The 9,175-nt window shown below is 39.6% G+C and overlaps 1 pseudogene; it reads right to left on the bottom strand.

The window, feature by feature from the left end:
* Positions 1–358: 358 nt before the first annotated feature.
* Positions 359–8,340, bottom strand: LOC147913207 (olfactory receptor 1J2-like; annotated as a pseudogene).
* Between the last annotated feature and the right edge of the window lie 835 nt (positions 8,341–9,175).

Here is a 9,175-nt window from a genome sequence, read left to right on the forward strand (position 1 = left end):
AAGGAAGGAAATTCAACAGATTCTTGGTTAATTGATTATCTGGCTGAGTGATTGTCAATAAGATTTCACCCTCTTGATGAGTCTTCCCAGTCTTGCCCCTTTCATGCCTTTGTTCTTGAGGCTATAGATAAAGGGATTTAACATGGGAGTGACAACCATGTACAGTATGGAGGCAATAGTGTTGTTCTCTGAATTGCTAGATGATGGAAAAAAAATATTGTGCAATATTTGTCCCATAGAATATGAGCACCACAGAGAGATAGGAGCAACATGTGGACAAGGCTTTGCCGAACCCTTTAGTAGAGGGGACCCTCAGAACAGAGACCCCAAGTAAAGACATAAGAGAACAGGATTCCACTCAATGGCAGGAGACAGACATTACCCCTAGAATGAAGATGAGTAGGTCACTGAGGGAGGTTTCTGAGCAGGAGAGCTTGAGCAGGACAGCAAGATCACATAAGAAACGGGGAATGGTCCTATTAGCACAGAAGGACAGTGGGACTAGTAAGAGTGTACGAGACAGGGCAATGGCACAGGAGAGGACGCAGGACCTAATCACCAACAGAAGACACAGCTCTACCCTCATGATGGTGGTGTAATGGAGAGAGTGACAGATGGCCATGTACCTGTCAGATGCCATCACTGCAAGAAGAAAACCATCAAAGTAACCAAATATTATAAAGAAAAAAGCCTTCAAAATGCACCCTGTGTGAGTGATATATTTGCAGTGAGTCTGCATGTTCATTCGGATCTTAGGAATTGTGACAGACGAAAAGGAGATGTGAGTGATGGACAAATGGCTGAGGAAAAAGTACATTGAGGTGTGGAGGCGAGAGTCCAGCCTGATGAGAAGGATGATGAGCAGGTTCCCCAGCACCGTGGTCAGGTACATGTCCAGGAACAGGGTGAAAAACATGCACTGCTGCTCTGGCAGGATGGGGAGCCCTCAGACACACTGCTTTGGTTCTCAGCTCTCATACTGCTCCTCTATATGCTGGGGATGAGAAGCTTTGGGAATCTCAGGAACATAGAAAGCATGGTCTGGACCATCACATCTCCTACTGTAATTCTCTGAGAAAACAATGAATTTTTATCTATACTCCTATTAATTTCTCACACATGTTCATGCATCTTCCTTCTATCCCAGTCTGGCTCTAGGAAAACAACACACCAAAAAGCAGTCAACAAGACCTTGTTGCACAGAAGCAAGAATGTGTTTTCTGTTTCACTGAAACATTATTTATTGAACATTGAGTCTGAACACGGACCTCTATTAAGGACGAAGATTGCAGCAGTGAACAACAAAGGCAAGGTCCCTCCCTTCTATGAGTAAATTTTTTTATGAGCATACTGGGATGAATTACTAAACCAAGACAGAGCCAAACCATAATAATTCACTACAGCAGAAGTGGTAGATGAGCCTCCTCAAACTTATATCAGTGTTTCTGCCTTAAAGTACGGTAGCCCCCCATATCTGTGTTTTCACCTTTTGTGGTTTCCGTTACCCGCGGTCAACCACAGACATCATCTACTCCTGACATCCAAGCATCAACATTGTCATAGTTCAATGATCCTTCTTCTGATGTATCATCAGAAAGTCAATAATAGGGCCGGCCCCATGGCTTAGCAGTTAAGTGCGTGCGTTCTGCTACTGGCGGCCCAGTTCAGATCCCGGGCGCGCACTGATGCACCGCTTCTCTGGCCATGCTGAGGCCGCGTCCCGCATAGAGCAACTAGAAGGATGTGCAACTATGACATACAACTATCTACTGGGGTTTTTGGGGAAAAAAAAATAAGGAGGAGGATTGGCAATAGACGTTAGCTCAGAGCCAGTCTTCCTCAGCAAAAAGAGGAGGATTAGCATGGATGTTAGCTCAGGGCTTATCGTCCTCACAAAAAAAAAAAAAAGTCAATAATAGCTCACTTCTATGTCACAATGCCCACATCATTCACTGCTCTTCATCTCATCACGTAGGCATTGTATCATCTCACAGTATCACAAGAAGAAGGGTGAGTGCAGTACAGTAAAATATTTTGAGAGACAGAGACCACTTTCACATAACTTTTATTATATATATTACTGTAATTCTTCTATTTTATTTTTAGGTTATTGTTGCTAATCTCTTACCAAGCCTAATTTATAAATTAAACTTTACCATAGGTATGTATGTATAGGAAAATTATAAAGTATGTATAGGGTTCAGTATGGTTTCTGGCATCCACTGGGGGAAGTGAAATGTATCCTCCGTGGATAAGGTGGGCTGCTGTATATCATTATGGATATTATATATCATGTATATTATAGATATATTTATACATACATATGTGTGTGTAACATTTCTCTCCCCTACTGTACTATCGGGGGCCTATGGTATTTATGCTATTTATGTTTCTATTACTTAAAAGCTAAAATGGGTGAAAGAACAGAAATTCTTAGTGTAGCTGGGAGGATTTTTAAAATCTGGGAATGTAAAGCTGATGTGTGGATTTAATCAGGAAATATGGGTAAAGCCCTTAGCCTAAAACACAGATGTTCACCATTCTTATGAAAGATAGTTTGTGGACTATTGTGGTTTGGGAGCTATTCTGGCATCAAGCAGTTTTAAATAACCACCCACTTCCAGAGTGACCATGAGTTTACAATTCTAGGTCACTAGGATCTGGCCAGGTTCACAGGAGGAGTGTGACAATGCTCCAACACCACCACCTCGGCTCTGGAGTTTCACGTTACTGTGTATGTATTACCATTTTCTGTAAACTAAAAATTATCAAGTATTAGCTGCTTCATGTGGTTCAATCTAACACGACTGTGTGATCAGAGCCCATGCTCTTAACCACCACACAGGGAAACCTCCCCTTTAATTGGTTAAGGAAACCAAGCACGCTATATTATTTTAGAGCTTCAAAGAAGCCAATGTTTTCCAAAATTTTCTTAGTCCCTGCCTAGGTAATTTCATTCATTCAAATTTATATACTTTCCAACTGACAAAAAATTCTCACATACATTCACTTCTATTTAAATAATAAATATTTACTGAAGCCCTGTAAGGTTCACTACATTATAGTAATTCTTTCCATTTTATAGATGTGGAAGCTGAGGCGAGGGAGTTAAGTAGGTTTCCCAAGGTCTCACTGCTATTTTTTTTTAAGGTCTCACTGCTATTTGATGGTGATTCTGCACTCTAACTTCACACAGCATGATGCCCAGGGTTTTTTTTTCCTGGAACGTTTGGTGAAAGTAAAGAGTGACAAAATTCTGAGTGACTCAGTCATACTCAGTTATATGAAAATGATAGCAGATCCTTGAAAACAGGGAGTCATGCAGAGTTTGGTTATCTCAAAGAATGGTGCCCCAGGTGGAGGACACTTAAGGAAATATTTGAGGTCATGGGGACCAATCAGATGCCCACAAACACACGAGCACACAGGCAGATCCATCATCAAGTGCAGATTTCCTGCTCCCTCTGACCTGTGCTGGTTGCTGGTGACTTCAGACACATTCTGCTCCAGACTGTTGACCAAATCCTTGGCTTCTCTTCAGGAGACTCCGTATCCAAATAGAAGACATATCTGTTGCCTCAGCACTTTCATATTTCTTAGCCAGCCCCAGGGCAATGAGCCAAAAGACAATGTTTTAATTACCAGTGAGAGAACTGAAACAAAGTCCTCAAGCCTCTGCCTAATTTCTAACTGTCCTTTCGAGAGCTATGTGTCCAGCAGCCAGAGGGACTAGAGTCCCAGGGGATGGTGTCCCTGATGCCATCAATGCCCTAGACCCCTTTCTTCTTGGGCATGGTTCCAGCTGGGACAAAGGATTTTTTAACTTTTAATTTGAAATGGTTTCAGACTTACAGAAAAGTTGTAAAAATGATACAAAGAATTCCTGCACATGCTTCACCAAGATTTCCCCAATGGTTAATATTTTACTATGTTTACTTATGTATGTGTGTATGTTTCAAGCTTAGGTTTTTGGCGTGTCTACCACAGTGCACAGTATCAGAAGGTACATCACATCAATTTTTCCAATTACTAGTGTTTTTCATCCTTGTTCAGTTGGTTAAAATGGTGTCTGCCAAGTTCTCTACCGTAAAGTTACTATTTTAACTTTTGTGAATAGTAAGTATCATTTCAGCAGATATTTTGAGACTATATAACCATAATCTATTTTTCAGTAGATATTTTGTAGATATTTTGAGACTATATAACCGTAATCTATTTTTCTAATTAAATTTCACCCACTACATTTAACATCCATTAGTAAGTCTTATATGAAAAAAATATTGCAAATGTGGTGGCCAAATGGTGATTTTCTAATTTTATCATTTCTTCTACGTTTGTCAGTTGTATTGTCCTTTGAGAAGGAACTTGTCATCAGCGCCCACTCAGTTTTTTCATTGATTTAATTATATCATGATGGACTCAGGGATTCTTATTTATTTGAGTCATAATGCTTTCCTGGTGTTATTCAATTTGAAGCTAAAATTACTCTAGATTTGTCCAGTGGGAGCCCCTTGGAGCTGGCCTTGTGCCCCCAAGATTCGTTGAGCAGTTTTTTTTGTGTGTGTGTGAGGAAGATAAGCCCTGAGCTAACATGTGCTACCAATCCTTCTCTTTTTGCTGAGAATATTGGCCCTGGGCTAACATTGGCACCCATCTTCCTGTACTTTATATGGGATGCTGCCACAGCATGGCTTGACAAGCAGTGCGTCAGTGGGCGCCCAGGATCCGAACCTGGGAACCCCGGGCCGCCACAGCAGAGTGCACACACTTAACCACTATGCCACTGGGCCGGCCCCCATTAAGCACTTTTTAATTTCAGACTCAGCAAAAGTTCCTTAGATAATCTTGTCAAGTCCTGGCCCTCTCCTTGGAATCAGCCATTATTCTAATTATGTTGGTCGCTTTTAGAGGAGAATAGTAAAGAGCAAATTTGGTGTCAGGTGTGTTCATTTCTTTCAAAGTTTCTAAATGATTTCAGAGGATGCAGCTAGGAAATATAAATAAAAGAATCACAGGAAGTAGAAACTAGAAAATATTAAACTAAAGCAATGCTTACCCATAGGAGATGAGTCAGGAGTGGGACAGAAAGAATGAGGAAGGGGAACAGTATAGATATTGGCACAAACAACGTATAAGTTTCAATCTATTTATACATTTGAAGAACCATGGTTCAAGTTGACATCTCTAATTCTAATTTGACACCACAGAGCTCTTTTCAGCCTCTCCTTTTCCATGGACATGGCTCCTTTCACCAGTAGTGAGTGGTCATTCCCTTTTCCACAATATGTTTACATATTTGTTTAATCTTTGAACACCTGTCAAGTAATTTCAGAATCTTGAACTCACACCACTGTTAATGACAAACTTACTGCAGCTCAAAAACTTTGTTTACAGTTTTTCTTTATTGTGAGTGTATATAGACAAAATTCTGTGTTCAAGAATTACTTAGGCTATTTTATTTTCCCATTTAGTCTAATTATGGGATTAATTTGCAATCTAGTTAGGTTCATCTGTTTTGTTTTATTCTATTGTGTTTTACTCCCCATTCTCTTCTTTTTTTTTTTTCTTTGTGAGGAGGACTAAACCTGAGCTAACATCTGATGCCAATCCTCCCCTTTTTTCTTGAGGAAGATGGGCCCTGAGCTAACAACCGTGGCCATCTTCCTCCACTTTATATGGGATGCCGCCACAGCATGGCTTAACAAGCAATGCGTCGGTGCGCGCCGGGGATCCGAACCTACGAACCCCGGGCCACCGCAGCAGAGCGTGTGCACTTAACAGCTTGTGCCACCAGGCCGGCCCCATTCCCATTCTCTTCTATTTTTTAGTAAGTACAAGAGAACATAGTCAAAACTATAACATTAAATATGCTCATCTCATCTTTTCTACCCCATTCCCACCCACCTTCTGTAGGTAAGCAATCTCACTAGTTTCTAATTTATTTTTCTTATAGTTCTTTTTGCTCAAATGGGCAGATATATGCATATTGTCTTACTCCTTCATTTTTACACAAAAAGTAGCGTGCTATAGATGCTCTATAACATTGTTTTTTTTTCCCTTTAACAATATAACCTGGAAATTCCTCCACATTCCTCCATATCTATTCATAGATACCGATGTCATTATTTTTTCACAGTTGCAAAGCATTTGATTGCATTGACATTCCATAGAGTTTCCTTTTGGAGGCCTTGAGTGAGACAGTGGTGATGAATGTACTAAATGCCACTGAATTGTATACTTCATGGTTAAAGCTGTAAATTTCATGTTATGTATATTATTCTACAATAAAAACATTTTAAACAGAAAGGAAGAATTAATCTCAACATAAAGTACAGTAAATAGTTATAAAATAATAATAATGTATGATTAATAAGTTAAAGATGGCGGAATTGAATAACAAAATATATATTTAATTAATCAAAAGGGAGAAAGAGAAGAGAGAATAAATATGAAATAGATATCTCAAATAGAAAATGTATAGTAATATGGAAAATATGAATTCAAATATATCATGATTACATTAGATGTTAATAGATCAAATTTCCAGAAATATGATGAATGTAGATCTAAGTAAAAAGAGCAAAACCCACATTTACACTGTTAACCATGGACACCTCAAAAATATAAGGACATAGAAAAATTTAATGTTAAGTGATGGAAAAGAAACAACATGTAAACACTAACCAAAAGAAAGCTGGTATATCTATACTAATATCAGAACAAGTAGATGAGACGCTAAGGTAGGAGTCATTGCCAGAGACAATGAGAAATATCTCCTAATTGTAATCTCTTATTTATAAATGAGGTGGTGTGTTATTAAATAAATAAAAAATGACTCTCTCCCTTCTTTTACAAAGTCTTGCTTTGTAGCATTTTCCAATTTCCATAGTGTCATTATTCCCATTATGGTAAATTCACTCTAACAACATGATGTCATTGAATGTGGAGTTGGGAAGAAATGTGCGCAATCAGCAGGAAGCCAATGCAAGCCAGCTTCTGCATACCACTGCATAAAAGAATCAGTCCACCAGGAGCAGATTGTGATGCTAAATATGTATGTCCTCAATAACATAACATAAAAAATACATAAGCAAAACATGAAATAACTAAAAGGAGAAAAAAACAAATCTACAATCATAATTTTGTGAGATGTTTTGCATAAGATTTTGATGATAAATGAGATAATGAACACACAGAAAAAATGAGAGATAAAAATATTTAACAATTCAAGTAGCAAAATTGACCAAGTTGATGTATTAACAATACTATATGTAATGACAGAATGCACATTATTTTAAAGTAATAAGGAGTTGTCAACCATACAATAATTTTAGGGGCTACGTCTCACAGTGCTCATGACTGTAACAAGAGGATTTAGTGATTGTCACTTAAAGAAATTAGTCCTATTAACAAACATTTTTAGGGGCTGTTTTATATCTCTATTCCTTAGGCTATAGAAGAAGGGTTTCAGCATGGGGGTAACAATGCATCCATGACTGAAGCAATTATGACTTTGTCGTTGGAGTCCCATGATAAAGAGAAAAAGTAAACACCTGCAAGTGTCCCATAAAGACACCACAAAGAGATGCACAGATAGAAAAGGTTTTAAAGAGTCTCTTGGTGGAGGAGACCCTCAGGGCGGTGATCCCTATATGGATACATGAGCCCAAGATATTAATCAAAGGCATCATGAGAAGCATTCCTCCCTTGGTGAAGATGACCAGCTCATTGATGGAGATGTCTGAGCAGCTCATCTTCAGGAGCACAGGTAGGTCACAGAAGAAGTGCGGGAAAGTATTGTCAGTACAGGACAATTAGGCCATGAGAAGAGTGAGCAACAAGCCACGGATACAACAGAAGAACCAAGACCCAGCTACCAATGAGATACACAGCTCCTGCCTCGTGATGGTGGTGTAGTGGAGTGGCTGAGAGATGGCCAGATACCTATAACAAGCCATCACTGCAAGGAGAAATTTTAAGGACAACCAAAAACTGTGAAAACATACATCTGAGAAATGCACCCCATGTAGGGGATGGATTATTGCTGATTCTGCATGTTTGTGAGTATTTTTGGAACCATGATAGCCCAAAGGGAAATGTCAGAGAAGGCCAAGTGGCTGAGGAAGAAGAAATACATGGGGTGTGGAGGTGAGAGTCCAGCCTGATGAGCAGGATGATGAACAGGTTCCCCATCACCAAGGTCAGCTACATGCCTAGGAAGAGGGTGAAGAACATGCCTTGGCACTCTGGTCAGATGGGGACCTCTAGGAGGAGGACCTTGACACACATCCTGCTCTGCTTGTCAGGTCTCATACTGCTTTTCTATATGCTTGGCAGGAAGAAGGCTTGGGAATCTCAGGAGCTTAGAAAAGATGATCAGAACCATCACATTTCATACTGTGTGGTGAAACACACTCATTAATTTTTCACCCCTGTGGATGTGTGCATCTTCTCTCTCTCAAAATCTGGCTCCAGGAAAACATCACACTCAAAAGAAGCCAAGAAGACTTCATTGCAGAGAAGCAAGAATGTACTTACTGTTTTGTTCAACCATTATTTATTGAACACGGAATCTCAACATGACTTCTTTAAGACTGAGAAAGCGGCAGTGAACAGAAAGTCAAAGTCCCTGCCCTCTGTGGGTGTAGATCTTGATGAGCATAGAGGGATAGTTCACTACAGCAAGACAGAGCCAAATTGTAATAGTTCACTGTGGCAGAAATAGTAGATGAGCCCCCGCAACCTGATATCAGTTTTTTCTGCTTTAAAGTAATGTGTGACTCCAGTGTTGAGGTGGCATTGTTGGAGCATTGTCATACACCTCCTGTGAACCTGGCCAGTTTCCAGTGACTTAGAGCTGTGAACTCATGGCCACTCTAGAACTTAGGGGTCATTTAAAGTCACTAGATGCCAGAATAGCTCCCAAACCAGAATAGTCCATAAACTACCTTTGTAAGAATGGTGAACATTTTGGTGAACATTTGGGTACTAGGCTAAGGACTTTACCTATGCTTCCTAATTAAATCCACACAAAAGCTTTACATTCCAAGATTTTAAAAAATGGTCACAGCTGCACTAACAATTAGTGTTTTTTTCTCTCTTTCGAAAGCTTTTATGAAATAGAAACAAAAATGATATCAATTCCACAGGCCCACATTTGTACAGTAGGGGACCA

This window comes from Ceratotherium simum, chromosome 29, assembly GCF_057802395.1.
Source record: "Ceratotherium simum simum isolate JZ-2026a chromosome 29, ASM5780239v1, whole genome shotgun sequence".
NCBI lineage: Eukaryota > Metazoa > Chordata > Mammalia > Perissodactyla > Rhinocerotidae > Ceratotherium > Ceratotherium simum.